The sequence below is a fragment of the Anolis carolinensis genome, chromosome 5 (genome assembly GCF_035594765.1).
Source record: "Anolis carolinensis isolate JA03-04 chromosome 5, rAnoCar3.1.pri, whole genome shotgun sequence".
NCBI classification, from domain to species: domain Eukaryota; kingdom Metazoa; phylum Chordata; class Lepidosauria; order Squamata; family Dactyloidae; genus Anolis; species Anolis carolinensis.
In genome coordinates, this window is record NC_085845.1 from 74,074,703 (window position 1) to 74,092,080 (window position 17,378).

Genomic DNA, 17,378 nt, shown 5'->3' on the forward strand with positions numbered 1-17,378 from the left:
ATTATGCTACGATGACAACAGCTGGTGACAGACATGAGGCCCTGCTCTCCAGTCACGGCACAGAGAAATATTACATCATTGATAGCTAATGTGCAAAAAGAGGATATATTATCAATAATCTCCTTTTCTGCTGTGGCCCCCCGACTATGGAACTCAGTGCCTACTGAAATCAGGCAAGCTCCCACTTTGTTAGCTTTTAGGAAAGACCTGAAAACATGGCTCTTTCGCTGTGCTTTTGGTGAGTAACTTCTGTTATATATTTCGGTGTTACTTCCCCAAAACATCTATCCTCTAAACTGCCCCACTCTCATATGTCCCTGTACACATTGGAGTACCCCTCTGTCCCTCACACTCCGGGTTTTTATCTTTGTGTTCATGCGGCCTGCTCTTGTTTGACTGTTTCTTGATTTCTTGATGTGATGTTTATTATTATGTATTGTATTATTTTTAATTATGTTATGATATGCTGTTTTATATTTTATTATATTGTATTGCTTTGGGCATGGCCCCATGTTAGCCGCCCCGAGTCCCCGCTGGGGAGATGGTGGCGGGGTATAAATAAAGTTTTATTATTTATTATTATTATTATCTCTTGTATATGTGAGTGTCATATTAAAAAAATGCAGTCAGATAACTTATTTCTGTATTTGCTTCTGTTTCTCCTAACCATTAGGATGAATGTACAGAGAAGAAAAGGATAAGAAGGATAAGGCATTAAGACTGTGAAAGGAAAGAGACTGCTATGAAATGAAACAAAGAAAACATTCATTTTATGTAGTAGAAGGAAATGAAGGCTGTTTAGATTCCAAACCAGACCATTTTTTTAAAAAAAGAATAAAGCTACAAGTATGCTCAGAAGTAGACAAAAGAGAGAATCCAAAACTGAACTATAATTTGAAAAAAAAGGAGACAGAAGCTACCAGCAATTAAGAAAACAGAACAATACCCTTGAAAGACTGCAACACAGTAGAGAACAGACATATCTATCTAAAGAGACAGCAGTAGTTAGGCCACCAGAAAACAAACCCTCAGGCCGAAAAGGCATATCAAATAATGAATGGCATCAACAAATTTAAGCAGCATAATAATATACAGAGTCTAGATAGGCAGCATCAAAATATCCACTTGTTTGGAATAAATCTGCTCAGTGCTCTGGTTCATATCTCTGCAAACAAAAAAAAATCTGGCAAAGGAATTCACAACTTGAAAGAAATATGGCAGCAAAGTATTTGTATTACTGTGGTGATCCAGAATAGGCAGGATGCATTTCCACTAGGCTCCAAAGAATAAAAACTGGAGGTGATATGTAGAATCTGCAGCTATATGAAAAAATGTGAACAATCCAATGCAGCTTGTTTAATGATTCCAAATGCCTCAAAGGAATTTATTTCCACCTACCAAAAATATTCTAGCATACAGTACATGGCTTCCATTCAGTTGTGCTTCCTATTGTTATTTGAGGGAACAGTGTTTTTTCTTTAAAAGTAATTATTGCGGGAAGGTTTTTCTAAGTGAGGGTGAATTGATGTCACGTAAGGAATAATATAATGCACCAGAAATATTATTCTGCCAGATTTTTTGTGTTTGTTTAAAGCATTCTTGATTCGCCTCCCAATCCATGAGGGATCCCAAAGCAAGAAACAAATAAAAACCAATTAAAACAATACAAAGATAATACATTTTTAAAGACCATTAAAATATTCTCTAAACACTCCTAAAAGCAATCTAAAAATACTCCTAGAATCCAGTTTGAAACAACCGAAACAATCAAACACTGAATGCCTTGCAGAACAATGTTTTGGCTGCCCACCAGAAGTTTAAAAGAGATGGGACCTGCCTCCATATCCGTGTACTAATACCTGCAATTTTACATATCAACATTAAAAAAAAGTTTCCTCTAGGCATTTTCTACATCCTCAAGCATAATTTTACAGAGTCATAAGGGACCCTTCTACACTATCATATAGTCCAGATGATCAAACCAGATAATCCACATTATCTGCTTTGAACTGGATTATGTGAATCTACACTGCTATATAATCCAGTTCAAAGAAGATAATCTGGATTTTATATGGCTGTGTAGAAGGGGTCAAAATAAGACCTATGGTGGATCTACACCACCATATTAAATCCAGATTATCTGATTTGAACTGGATTATATGGCAGCCCTAGAAAGGTGTTCTTTCTAGGCATTTTCTAGATCTGCCAATGTGATTCTATGGGATGCATCTGCCAGAAATCATTCATTTCAATAGGGTTCCATTTTTCCACAGTAAGTCCTGGAACAAATCCCTCACAAACATAAGGGTTATATTGTACTTAAGGTTATCATACACAAAGTGAACTTATGCAGCCCCAGTATCTAAATTTAAACTGTCCTAACTAATGAATCATTTTCCTATTCACCTACACAATCTGATACTGATGGTTTCATTTAAAATATATTTCTTACCTTCTCCAAGTTTAATTTTTCTAAATGCTTCCTCTCCACTCTTCCAAAATGTCAAAAATGTCCATGCATTCCTCAGGTGTTGCAATTAATGGTTTTCTTTCTTGCTGTGTGGAATTAAAAAAACAGTGATATAATTATTATTGAGTATACAAAAACATTCTGTAAAATGTCCAGCAAAATCCTATACATGTTGACTCCGAATTAAGTCCCTGTGAGTTCAGAGGTGCTCACTCTCAAATAAGAGGGTTTGAGATTGCAGTTCTAGTATTTTTAAACTACTTTATATTGAAATATTTGACAGTTTGTTCTTTCTTTCCACTGTGGTTTTCATATACAACAAGACTCCCATGTACTCAGGGACAAGTATCTCTGATTTTATTTATCCACATCCAAAAAATCATTTATAAGTATTTTCTAGGTGCCTTTCCAGACAGGTCCTATATCCCAGGATCTGATCCCAGGTTTTCTGCTTTAAACTAGATTATATGAATCCCCACTGCCAGATAATCGGGGATAAACAGAAAACCTGGGATCAGATCCTGGGATAAAAGGCCTCTCTGGAAGTGCAATAGGTCTTCTAACATTGCTCTATTATATTTATGGGCTGTAAGTCCTTCATTTCAACAGGGTTTGCTGTTATCCACAGTTTTGTGTTTCCACCAAGAGTCCAGGAATGTATCCTCTCAGATACAGAGATAGTACTGTATATCTTATATGCTGATTACATCTTTGCTGACCTTAAGACACAATGTGTTTTCCTATTTAATTCAACAAATTACAGTTTTCGTGTTATGTTTTAAGGTGAGACTTAAAAAGAAGTATATGATTCACCAATTCAACAATTGAATCAATGAGACTAACCAAACAAGATTCTACCATTGTTACATAACTATTTGTCAGTGCTTTCCTGCATAACAGTAGTCAGACTGGGATTGCAGAACAACCATTGTGATTTCTCCATTCCACAATGGGTAGGTCAAACTGGCAGATACCCAGTCAATTGTACAATGCCAGTATTCAACAGTATTATGTTGTACTGAATAACTACATGGACGTATATTTACTTTATACAAGCACAATGTAGGCTCTCAGCCAAAGTCAAGGAGTTAAAATCTCTTCATCTTAGTTTGCTTGTATTTCTCCAAATTCCACTTTGCAACTCCCACCCAATTCTTGGTTTATATCAGATTGTGAAGGTTTTGGTTTCCTTTTCTCTCTAACAGGGTTTTTTTTTTTTTTTGCACCCATTTAAACTTGATGGCACTTCGATTGTTATGGTTGAGCCTTATGGCTCCGATACTGGGAGACGTGGTCGTAAGACTCCTCGGGAGTCAGATACTCTCGAGGAGCGAGAAAGGAAGCGGCTGCGGGACTTATTTGCAGAACCATCTGACGAGGATTCCTTTGAGGGTTTTACTGAGAGAATGGAGGAAGAGATGGTTAGCTCAGAGGAGGATGACATGGAATGGACTCGTGTGAGGGAGGATTTGGGTGCCACTGGCAATGATAGTATGGAAGGCGATTGGGGACCTTCAGGATTAGACCTGTGGACAAGCTGGAGGGATGGGACGGGATCCACAGCTGGGGATGCTGTGGGGCGTAGTCAAAGGTGTTTCAGTTCTGATGAGGAAAGTGATGAGGAAACGCCTGGAATTAGGGTAACAGCTGATAGTGATGAGGAGCTGTAAACTGGCATAAAATGGGGTTTGGAAGCAATGGCTAATTGCGTTGGGCAAGGTAATCTGGACGAACGCTTGGGCTCTGTGTGGGAAATTCCTGAAGACGGGTGTGATTCGTTTGCTGACTACGTAAGTTACCAAGGACACTGGGCATAGACGGCGGGAGGAACTGTGTGGGCTTTTGTTGTGCAACCTGTGCTTAATCTTAATAGCTTGGACCTCCGTCGTCTTCTTGACGGACGCCATCTGTTTATTCTGGACTGACTGACTGACTGACTGACTCGGCCTCGGACTCTCCTTCCTGTGATTATCGTTGGACCTGGTGAACTACAAACGTCTGTACCTTCCTTACGACCTTCGGACCGGATTGGAACTTCGCTGACCGCTTCTGCCCTTGAATGGTGCGTTTGTATCTGGAAATTGCTTGCTGTGTGGAGGAGTAACCTCTTAGTTACTCAAACATAGCTTTTGGCAGCAGAGAAGCATCTGCTGCCAGTTTTTTGTATTCCTTTGAACCTTTTGTTCACCAGCTTTTGTTTGTTTTAGTCCCAGGCTGAAGTAAGCTTTTTTGGTTTAACCCGGATTAAACTCCGGTTTAATCCGGTTTATCTTTTGAACGTTTTCCTTGTGCCTTTTTACTTTTAAGGCCAATATTTGCCTAGCCCTTGTCTTTTACGGGCATTTTTGGTTCTGTAACTCCAATAAACTTTGTTATATCTTATCTTGTGGCGTTCTGTCCTTGACATCGATGCTCATTTTAGTATATACAAAATCTGTGTCCCTCCAGGATTTGGATTATTTATCTTTTTTTAAAAAAAATAGTATGAAATGGTTTTAAATTAACACTAATCTTTCCCATAGCCTTTGCATTGGTAATTGATCTTTCCCCAAGCCCCTGCATTAGCAATCTGGGGAAATTGGCATTTCAGCTCCTCCCTCACACAGCATCATCATTTTATTTACAAGCGAGCAACAAAAGCAGGCAAGAGGGATTAACATCACATGGATAAATTGGCCATTTTACCCATCTCTATGCGGGCAATTTAAAAATAAGTAGATTGCCAAACAGCTTAGGACTCATTGGAAAAACAAACACTTTAGAAACAGCAAAATACCTCACCCCCACAGTTGAAGGGTACCGTGAGTTGCCGTTTCTTAAATGTGTAGAAATGCTGATTTTACTGTGTGTGATGAAGTCATGAGTCTTGGGAGATATGAAATTGAAACTTTCACTGAGAATTTCAAACCTAATCAAATTATTTCCTGCCCCTCAAGAAAGTTCACTTAATGACGTATTCAGACGTCTCTGTCCAAGAGCTCCAGTGCCTCAACAAACTACAAATCCCAGGATTCTATAGGATGCAGCCATGCCAGTTTTTTTTTTTTATGTATAGATTTATCAGTCAAAATGTATAAGTATACATTCTTTCCTCTTTTTACAATAGACAAGTTAAAGTAGTATCAAAGTGACCCAATTATGTAGTGGAAAAGAGACCTCCGTTGGAATCTATCCCTATAAGCAAAGAATACCGAGTGAAAGCAAACCAACTTTAGATTTCATGTGTAGAAGAAGAAATAATGAGTGTGCACTAAAAGGATGAATGCTAAGTATCAAGAAGCGTTTTGAAATTCAAGCAAGTAAACAATTAAATAAAATTCAAAGGAAAATGGAGCTTCATCATTTGAGATTCTGAAAATACAGTTTTAGGAAATGGGTACACTCCAATAGATTCTGGTTACTTCTAAATGGATAAGCAAATTGCATTACCCATCAGCCCTAACATAATGTGATTCTGAGAGTTTTGGAGAAGAAGAAGCCAAATTTGATTATTATTTGCAAAGTTAGAAAATAGATTTAAATAAAGGTCAATAGACAGTCGAATTACATGTGATGGCAATCTATTCTGTTCATATCCAGAACAGAAGCAGATAATATTCAAGTGACAAGAAGTGGATGTTTTGTCCTCCTATACCTTACCTCTTCTTGGTCCACCCTAAAGAAGCGAAAAAGAAAGCTTTAGGCTCCCCCCCCCCAACCAACCAGTTCTCTTCCAGTATTAGAGCCAGGTTAGGATAGAGCCCAGGAAAGTAAAACTGGATCTACACTGCCTATATCCCAGGATTTGATCCCAGATTATCTGATTATTCCAGATTATCTAGAAGCATAGACATATAATCCAGTTCAAAGCAGATAATGTGGTAATCAGATCCTGGGATACAGGGCAGTATAGCTCCATCCTATGACTATCAGATTATCAAAGTGGATAAACCAGATTATCTGTTTTGAACTGGACTGTCTGAGTCTACACTGCCATATAATACAGTTCAAAGCAGATAATCTGGACTTTATTTGGCAGTGTAGATGGGGCCCAAGGGCCTATATCCCATGATCCGATCCCAGGTTTTCTGTTTATCCCAGATTATCTGGCAGTGTGGATTTATATAATCCAGTTTAAAGCACAAAATTTGGGATTAGATTCTGGGATATAGGGCCTATCTGGAAGGGCACTAAAATAGTAAGAAGGGTATAGTCCACATAAAAACTATGCTCGCAAATGCTTCATGTTACATGCATGGCAATCCATTTATATCTTTGGGGAATATCTTCCAATTCAGGAAGTCCTGTTAATATAGTCCAACTGTGGTGCTCATAAAACAACAACAACACCAAGAGCAAGTCACTCCATCAGCTATTCGTGATTCATTCTGCAACAATGGACCAAATGGGAGAATCTTATCCGCCAAATACAGTCTAGCAAAATATTTCAGTTTAAACAGCAGTTATATTGTCATAACATCTATTTGTTAACCTAATAAGCTACGATTGGATGAATGTAATACTTCTAGTAAACATATAGATATGTGCATGGATATAAAACCAGAGAGAGGCCATTAAGAGCTAAGGAATGACATGATAGATAACAGCTTTGCTAGAGAAGGAACTTCAAAAGAAAACTACAATAAGGCTGAAATCTTTACTCAGGCCCCTTCCACACAGCTTCATAAAATCCACATTGAACTGGATTATATGGCAATATGGACTCAGACAATCCAGTTCAAAGCAGATATTGTACCTTGATATTCTGGGTTATATGACTGTGTGGAAGCCCCTATGAGACAAGTACAGACCAGCATGGAACTCAACTAATGCCCAAAACTTAGAAAGTGGATGGAATGTCTTCATTTGCATAGAACTTTTCACACCTTCTTTTTATCAATGCAATTTAAATGTCTTTTGTTAGTGTATTTTCCTTAAGTAGAAGGGAACCCAAAAGGTATCTGTATGAGTCCACTTTTTTGAGAAATCAAGAATTCAATATACAGCTCTATCACCATGGTGCATACTGTGCTAAGATGCTAAAATGTCCATGGGTCAAAGGACATATGATTCTATTACAGTTTTGGTAGGGCCAAAACAAAACATAGCTCTATTTCATGCATGTATACTCAGGCATATGCCCCAACGTGACAGCTTTCCTGTCTGAAAAACACAGCTCAGTTCTATGCAGATTATTTAAAGTTCAAAAACCTTTAAATATCCCACTTCTGGAAAAAACAGCATGAATTGTGGTCCAGATGGTGAATCCCCAATGGTCCCATCCAGCCTGTGAACTGGAGGTCCTACCTTCCCTGTTTGGGCAATGAAGTAGACATGTGAATTAAGGGAGAGGTGTGATTTTGAAAGATATCTGCTACTATCACATCTATGTTGTTCCAAAAACACAACAGCTGTGAACCAGTTTTCGGGAAGGCAAACATCCTACAAATACACGAATGCTTAAATGTAAGTGACATAGATTTCAGACAAAAACTCATGCATAATTGAAACACCAGTTGAATTTTGCATGCGAGAAGCAGAATGTCTCAGTACTGGGACAAAATTACCTCAAACATTTTAGTAGCTTAGTTTTTGTGACCATTAAACCACAAGTTATGAGACAGTACTACCCTAGTGTGGGATAATGTAAACACAAAGGTATTATCTAACTTTGGCTAATCTGGCAAACCAGAGAACAACACTGGAAATGCTGAGGTGAATGTAGTCCTAAATTTATGCCATAAGTACTATACACTAAGTTCTTATACCATTCATTAAGTATGCCATAAATATCCAGAACCTGTGCTACATGGCATATACTCCTGCCTCAAGATGTTCTTCCATAACATAGCAAGTGTATACAGGTTGAGCATTCCTTATCAAGAAATGCCACATGGGTGGCTGAGAAAATGACACCTCTGCTTTCTGGTGGTTCGATGTACACAGTTTGTTTCATGCACAAAAAATAGTATATAATTTGCATATAGAATTAACCTTCAATATATGTCAGTGGTTCTCAACCTATGGTCTGTGGACCACCAGTGGTTCCCAAAAACTAAAATATGGTCTGTGGCCTCACCATTACTACACAGTTGCAACGAGAGCGTCTGGTCTCACAAAATCCTCTTATAGTGCCAAGGCAATGGGGATGTCAGGAGGGGAAGAGGCTGACTATTCACAAAAAGCACACCAACAAGCCTCCTGACTGCTGCTTCTCCTCCTCCTCCCTCTTCCTGAGTGGAGTCATTCTATGTGGCACCCGGAAGTGGGGGTGCCTTGGTGTCTTCGTTTTTAGGCTTGTTTCTGGGGTTATTTGGGGTGCTGATTCATAAAATTGCATTGGAACGACCACATCAGTTCTAGATTATTAAATATGGTTTTCTGTGGGTGAGCAGATGGTGACTACTGGATGGCATATGTTCTGTATGAGAAACTAGAGCAGATGTGGTCTATCCAATGCAATATGAATCAGCACCCCAAATAACCAAACCGAATCTAAAGTTGATCAACATGGATGTGTAACCCTTTTGGTACTAATGTTGGAGAGTGGTCTCTGGTCAAAATGGCCCCTGGTTAAAGAGGTCCCTGGTCAAAAAAAGATTGGGAACCATTGGTCTATGTGCATGAAACATAAATCAATTTTGTATTTAGACTTGGCTCCCATCTCCAAGATATTTTACTGTGTATGTATACGCAAATATTCCAAAATTCAAAAATAAAATTCCAAAACAATTTTGATCCCAAGAATATTGAATGAGGGATATTAAAATGTAACCACAACCTTACAGATCAGATGTTCCTCTGTAGCTGATCTGCTTTAATGGCCATGAATTATAACGAAAGGTTTTTTATTTTATTATATCTTATATGGGATTATTTCTCACTTTTTTTCTAACGCTGCACTAATTGTAATGACCTTGGAGGGAGAAAGTGCTGAGGCAAACACATCTGTCAGAAAATAAATTACTAATTCAATACCATGCTTTCAAAAACCAACTCTGCTATAAATGTGCAGTTTACTCTTCATGTCCAATCACAATCGTGAAGGCCACAAATGCATGTGTAGTACAACATTTTGTAAAGCAAAATGAATGCTAAGAACTTTTTGGAAGTAATTAAGCTGTTCCTAAACACGCTGAACATAAAATTTGATGATTTTTAAAAGGTAAAACATTGCAAATGTGTGCCAGAAGAATGACCACATAAGTTTACATTTAGCAAAGAACAGGTAGGCTTGTGACATATGAAAACCCCAGCCATAGCTTTCCAAATTCTGTGTTGGCTTCCGTGTGTAAGTGTATTGCATGAAAATAGGGAGAAACTTTTGAGTTTATGTTAAATAAGAAATAAATCATATTTTTAATAAATCAATTAAAGATTTTCATGAGCTATGTTGTGCCCCAATCCATTTCAATACTACAGTTTATGTGTGTATCCTTATCTTTTATAAGGTGTTGCTCTAACATTTTATTTGCTAGTAAAACCAAATAACTGTGTTGCTAAATTATGCAAGTCTAAAAAGTGTGTTGCCAACATAAAATGTTTAGAAAGATCTGCCCTAGATTAATGCTGTGACATTGAAAATCCTATTAAGTATAGTAGACCTGCTTATTATGTGAGCTCAATAAACATAAATTCAGTTATATGTAAAGGGCTTTGAATACTATGCATCACACAGGAAGTGTTTTCTCTAGATATCCTGGCAATCCTCTATTGTCAAATTTCCCGGGAAGTTCTGTATATATATGTGCCACAATTACATCTTGACTGTGTGAAGGTGACACTGTTAGCAGCTAGTAGACACCTGGTCAGTAGTCTTTGCAGTAACACGGTTCTTGAAAACATAACCTCCCCTTGTTAGATGACTGTATTAAATAGTGAGGCTGAGAAAAGTCAATAGATTCTGGGACAGTATCTTAATTTGTTTTCATAATCTCTTACTCTCATACCAACTGTGATAACGCTATTTTAACCATACCAAAAGAGGTGTCAAGGGTACAACAATATGGCAACAAAGAACCTGTTGTTACTGAGAGGCTATGATTCAATTATTTCCAGCTAGACTAGAGTGACCTGCTTGAAGGCTGACATCACATACTGTCAGATTTCCTTCTATTTCTTTCATCCAGAAGTATCTGCAACTTGGTGACCCCTCAGTGAGTTGGTTGCAAAAAAGAAACAAACAGAGCTGTACTCACTCATTGATTCAGAAAATACAAAGTGCCTCCAGAACACTAAATTCGTTTCACGTTATTCAACAATAAATAACCAATTATTGTAAGAATATGTTTTAACAGCATGTGTATGGGTAGATACATTTTTGTTTTTTAAAAAGTAAAAGTCAGCTGCACAGTCCTCAATACTGAATTTGCAGTACAGTGGAAAAAGAGATCTTCCAGTCCTTTCCCCATGTACTTTTTTAAACAGCAAAGATTGTCCTTAATTGGACATTGTGGCAAAAAGCATCCAGATAAGGATTTTCAGCAATAAAGTATCTTAGGGCCCATCCAGACAGGGCTTTAAACATGGGAGTTCCCATTTCAACGTCAACAGTAAATGTGCACTGAATCACTACAAAAGAAGAAAACATATGATAAAAGGTCCCCTTTTATCCCATTTCTGGCCAAAAGATGTGCATCTTCATATGTCAGCTAATCAGCTGATTGGGCTATCAAACGGACGCACAACTGATGTAAAGGAAGCATGAACGGGAGGGCCATTAGAATTCGTTGAAATTCTTTATTTTACACTAATATTAAAAAGAGCTTTCATAAATAATTAGGGAAGGGAGAAATCCAGCAGAAGTTATTTTGAATTCACTCTATTATGTGCTGAACCTCATATGTAAACATGTGAATATACTATTATTTATTATATGCACACACGTGTGCATATACGGATCAGCACATAACCATATATGTGTCCCCTTTTTGTCCTCCATTTTATTCCGAGACACAGAAGGGAGGCCAGTGAGGGTGGTGGGGAAAGAAATCCCGGGACCAGCAGGTCTGTGTGGGGACCTGCTCTGAGGTCCCAGGGTTTTTTGCCCCTCCTTTTACTCCCACGTTTTGGCGCTGTCTGGAAATGCTCTTAAATAAATAAGTAAGCCTCACTTTGGCTGGATCTACAATGCCCCCAAGATCTGATCCCAGATCATCTACATATCCCCGATGATTTGGCAGTGAAGGCTCATATAATCAGTGCAGTGGATCCTGGGATATAGGGCATACCACAGTTTCTGTTGTGACTGCGCCTTCAGGGATTATGGTTGATGGTGATGGAATTCGGAGAGGAAGAAAAAACCCTCGTGATGAGGGTTCACTGGAGGAGTTGCGCAGGAAGCGACTTAGAGAGCTATATGGGGGATCTTCTGAGGAAGATTCAGATGGGGAGATGGATGCTGAGGAACAGGTGGTGGCTGGGGAAGTGGGCACTAAATGGGCACAGCCACCAGAGATGTCTGGGGATTTGGGGCTTATGGATACTTCTGAACCTGGGGTTTCTGCAGGAGCTGATCCCAATTGGGATGCTTGGAGAAGGGAGGATGGTTCTTTAAGTGTTCATGGGGCTAAGTGTGGGCAGGATGATTGGGACTCCGACGAATTGCTAGGTACTCCAGATCCACGAGCTCTAGCTGTGTGGAGTTCAGACTCTGAGTAGATTTGGGACACCTGGTGTTTGGGTGTGAGTGTTTGGTCACCCAGGAGGAAGGGGAATAAAATGGGAATGTTTGGCCACTGCACTTTGCGTGTGGCAAGGTGTTGCTGAGGCCCCATTGGGATCTCTGTGTTTCTGGACTTGGACTGTGATTCGGATCTGCTGATACCATCTGGCTTGGCTCTCGCTGTGTCTTATCGTGGACCTGTTTTGGATGACTGCACCCTCTTCGGACTTTGGATTGAATTTGACATGGCTTCTGTCTACGCCCTCTGACTGATGGCTACTCCCGGCTTCTGACTATTGGTTTGTCTTTCGGAATTTCTGCTGCCTCCTGACCTGACCTTGGATTCTTCTGACGACGGCTATTCATCATCCCTTTGAGGCTCTCGGCTTATCTGCACCGTGGAAGCAGCTTTACTGCTTTTCTAGTTTGTTTATTTTCCAGCAATTAACTCTATTTGTTTTCCAAAGCTGAATTGAAGTGTTATTTAGTTTTTTATTGAATGCCAGCATGGGAAATTAGCGTGGCTCGTTTTTGAGTTATTACTGTCCAATCTACTCTCGAAACACTGAAAAGTGAAGTGTTTCAAGGATATTTCCTGTGTTTGTTATTTTTTGGCTTATCTTCGGAATAAACTTTGTTTTGTATGTTAACTGGCGTCTGACTCTTGACAGTTTCAGTTCAGCTTCTGGACATCTTTGAAGGCACCAGGCATGCATCAAATGTATTTTCCAGGACCCTTACTAAAACCCTAAGAGTACAGTAATGACAATTAAAAGGTGATATTTTGTATGGGACACAAAATATGGATCTCCTATGTTATAAGCCCATCTCATCGGCCAGACAGCTGTACTGAGTAAAGGAATTCTGTGGGTCTGGTAAGGAAAGAGCTGGAAGAGGCCATATCCAGACTTTCCTGTGACAACCAGAAGCAGGGACCTTTGTCAGACCATGGCTTGCTGGCAGGAAGGGTCTGGGTGTGTCATCTTTTAGCATCCCACTCACCAGCCCTCCTTTGCTTGGTATGGATAGTTGCCTTTCAAGCTGGGTTTTAGGGACATCTGCGGTCATGGCAATAGCGCCACAATTATAAATGGGAATACGGAACAATTATGAAGTGGTATGTCTGCCTTATGACATCGTAACTGCATTGCAGGATGCCTGCCAAAGTACATTATTCCTCATCTTAATTGCCCTGCAGATAGCAATTTTCCAAGGTGTTACAATTGGGGAAAGAGGAATTAAATCTCCTGTCTTCACAGGGACTTCACTGATATCAGTGGAAAGTTTCTTCTTAGTTTAATGGCCATGTAAAAGAGAGGCTTTCGGAAGGGTTGTATTTGAGGAGGGACAGGTCAACTCTACAAAGAATACTGTAATCTGGACAGGAGCTTCTCTGAACATATGTATTTGATTCTTAGTATGTGTGTGGAAGCAGAAAGAAAGCAGAACCTTTCTTATCTCTATGTATCTCCATATCTTATATTGCTTTAAACAAAGAAAGGGTGTCAAGTAGGAGTTTCTAGCCAGGTCTCAATGGCTTAAAAGGGGCGGGGGGGGGGGGGGGGAAGAGATACATTCTGAAGGACCCCACCATGATATTGCATCCAACATTTGGAGGATTACTAATTTGGAGGTAACCCTTGAAACACACATTTTACACACTTTTGAGCCTAAAGGAATGGAGATAAAGCAATATTTTTCAGAACTGTCGGGAGTTTTGAGGACCAAGCCACACCTGATCCCTCTCCACAAGAGTCGCATGTGGCCTAAAACAATTTAAGTCTTCTTTCTTCCCGCCTTTCTTCTCTTTCCTCTGCTCTCCATTCCTTACTTCTCACACCAATCTGGCATTTTCCAACACACCTCACAGAATGCACCACTTTATTTAAAACTTAATTTATGGGGCTAATGAGGCTTTGTAGCTCAGATAATTAACTGCAGGTAACTGTGGATCTGGGTTTAGATGGGCACTGGAAAGATTATTTGCAAATTACCATCTCATTTCACCTTGGTATCCTAAATAACTGCTTTGTTAAATTATTTAAAACTGTTTTTGTGCAAATGCTTATGCATTTTAGTGTATATGTTTGTGCGTGAAAAACCCATGGGGAAAAAGAAACTGCCAGCCAATCTTTTTAATGCATTTTCCCACACCTGTTTACCTTCACTGCAAATCAATTAAAACTGAAGTAATTACAGGAACTAAGTCCCTCTATTGATTCAGAATAACCTGGGTGTGAGATGAAAATTTTTGAAACAATTTATTTGGGGAAATGACCTGGGTAGGAATTTGCTGACTATACCGTATGTGAAATTTAAAGGAAACTGGTAATTATTTGAAAGTATGTGGCCTAAATGCTCTAAAGGCACCAGATCATGTCTTATTTTGGAAGCTAAGCAAGATCAGCCCCGGCTAGTATTTCAACAACAACAACAACAACAACAACAAAACTTTATTTATATACAGCTCTATCTCCCATGCAGTTTACACATGGTAAACATTCAATACCAACATACAGCATACAACAGTCCAATGATAAAACAACAGCTTAAGCATATAAAAATTTAAAACAATATGTTCTTTAGGTATAAAAACAGTTTCAGATTATTCCATTGGATGATTTCAATGGGAGACTACCACCAAATATCAGATACTGTAGGATATATTTCAGAGGAAAGACCTGGAAAACCACCTCTGAGGATTCCTTAAGTAAACTCTATGAAATTCATAAGGTAACCATAAGTCAACAGGTGACTTGAAGCAAATATGGAAACAAATTACATACACAGTATGATATCCTTAGCCACAGATTTTATATTCAGAGGTTTCCCTTATCCATGCTCCAAAAATATCGAACCCTTCAAAGTGTTTGTGGGCTTCTCTAGGGTCTCTGGATTCATTCAACAATATACTTCCAGCTGAAGTATAATCCAAATATAAGGTTTGCTATATCGATGGTTTCAGGTATCTATTGGTGGTCTTGGAATATATCCCCATGTGGACAGGGAGTCTGTGTGTCCAGCAACATTCTTGTGAAGTATAGTCAGTCCTAAGGATGTTATCTGAATGCGTTGCTAATGGAATATATATATGTATACTCTGATATTTAGAAAGTTGAAATCGGTTCACAGATAGTGCAAGGCCACTTGATTCCTAGAAAAATCTGCAAATAGAACTACAGTGGAACCTCAATTTAAGAGCACCCCAAGTTACGAGTGTTTGAGTTACGAGCTGTCGCTTGGCCCTGGTTTTGCTTTGACATATGAGCAGTGTTTTTGTTAAGAGGGAGTGCTAGTGTGAGAGTAAAGGGATTTAACGCTTCAAGAAAGCAGCCTTCGTGCCTTGTGCTTTTGTCTGCTTTGGGAGATTGCTGTCCACTTTGCTCTTGTCCGTTTTGGAGAACTTTGGGTTAATTGATTTTATTCCTGGTATGTTTGGCTTCATGAAGAGAGAGAGGGAGAGAGAGCAAGAGAGGGAGGGAGGCTGGAATGATGTTGCACTAGAGCCCTGAAACACCTTTTCACTACAAACCACACTCTGCCCAGGTAATCCAGTAAGTAGAAGTTTATTAAAAGAAGAATATATATATAAAAATAAGCAAATTCAAAAAAGTTCAAAAGGTTATTTCCAAGATAGCCGAGAGTCCAAAATCCTTGCAAATACAGTCTCCAGAGTCAATCCACAGATATATCCATAAACGAGGTAGCATAAATCCAAGGCAGGCAACCTATGCTACACATGAACTAGGACAGTGGTTCTCAATCTTTGGGCTGCCAGGTGTTTTTAGACTTCAGCTCCCACAGTTCCTAACAGCTGGTAAGCTGGCTGGGATTTCTGCGAGTTGATGTCGAAACACCTGGAGGCCCAAAGGTTGGGAACCACTGAACTAGGAGCAAGAACAAACTTAGAAACTTGAATACATGAATTCCAAGACGATAAGACCAAAAACCGGGAGCTGCTCACCTGAATACAGCATTGCTCTCAAAGCAGGAACCACTTTTAAAAGGCCTCAATCCCTCTCATAACATCATTTCTTACACACCTGCTTTTCCTCTCCTTATCTCTAATTCTCTGGGGAAAGGAAGTCTGTCTTTGTTGTATGCCCTGTCTTCACAATTACAATTGCCTTGACCTAAAAAAACATTTGTCTCCCACATTTCTCTCAGTCTACACATCTGGCAGGTTCTCATGAGAACTGATATAGCCTTCTCCAGTATTGTGGGAATTGCCAGGAGATTCCAAAACAACTCTCTCCAGGCCACTTCTATCCACCTCTGGGCCCTTTGAATCTATACCAGCATCCCCTTCCTCCTCTTCTGAGCACTCAGAATCTGACCAGGCTACAACACATGCGTACAGTACAAAGAAAAGGACCCCTCTACCTCTTCACTTTGTGCTTTGTGCTTCCTTAACATAACTTAGTGCTTCTACTATTTTAAAGTTGATCTTTCTTTTTTATTGTTCTATGTGAATGTGCATTTATACATTATTTGTTATTTATACAGTCTATTTTCTTATTAAAAACATTTAACAAAAATTGGGGAGGTTTCGGGGGTGGTGGAACAGATAAATTGTATTTCAATTGTAAATTTGCTTGAGATAAGAGTGATTTGAGTTAAGAGATCAGTCACAGAACGAATTAAATTGTCAATTAAAGGTATCATTTTTTTGTGCATCTTTCTTTCAACAGGTTTGTCATCTCTGTCGTTCGTCAGATATTCTACCAAGCTGAAAAACTTCATTCATCAATTCTTGGGGTTTCCTTTCCTCTCCTCTCCCCATTCTCCTTTCCTTCTAAGCCTTTGAAATTTGAGGGAAGGAGCCACTTTGTGTTTTTCTAATTGATATGTAAGGGCACTAAAAGCCATTTGATAGTTCTTCCAGCAGTAGAGAAGGGCATAAAATGCCATAACAAACAATAACCAAGCAGGAAGAAGTTATGTGTAAATTTATTTAAAGTATGTATTTATTGTCTTGCAGTCCACCACAATCCCCAAAATACATCCCCCCCCCCAAAGATAAGGCGCAGTTAGGTACATAGACACCCTGAGGACCCTTCCACACAGCTGAATAAAATCCCACATTACCTGCTTTGAACTGAGATACATGGCAGTATGGACTCGGATATTCCAGTTCAAAGCAGATATTCTGGGTTATATGGCTGTGTGGAAGGGCTCTGAGTGTGCCTTGTCATTCTATCCCGTTCTGCAATGGAGTACTGGTGTCTCATCAAACTACAACTTCCAGGATTCCATAACATTGAG

The 17,378-nt window shown here is 39.2% G+C and overlaps 1 protein-coding gene across 3 annotated transcripts in view; it reads right to left on the reverse strand.

Annotated features, from left to right (window-relative positions):
- Positions 1 to 17,378, reverse strand: part of cracd (capping protein inhibiting regulator of actin dynamics) — a 198,791-nt gene that overhangs the window by 110,173 nt on the left and 71,240 nt on the right. For all 3 annotated transcript variants that reach the window (XM_062981532.1, XM_062981534.1, XM_062981533.1), the window contains one exon: positions 2,453 to 2,556. The gene's annotated coding sequence lies outside the window, so the exon portion shown is untranslated. The remainder of the gene's footprint in view (positions 1 to 2,452; positions 2,557 to 17,378) is intronic.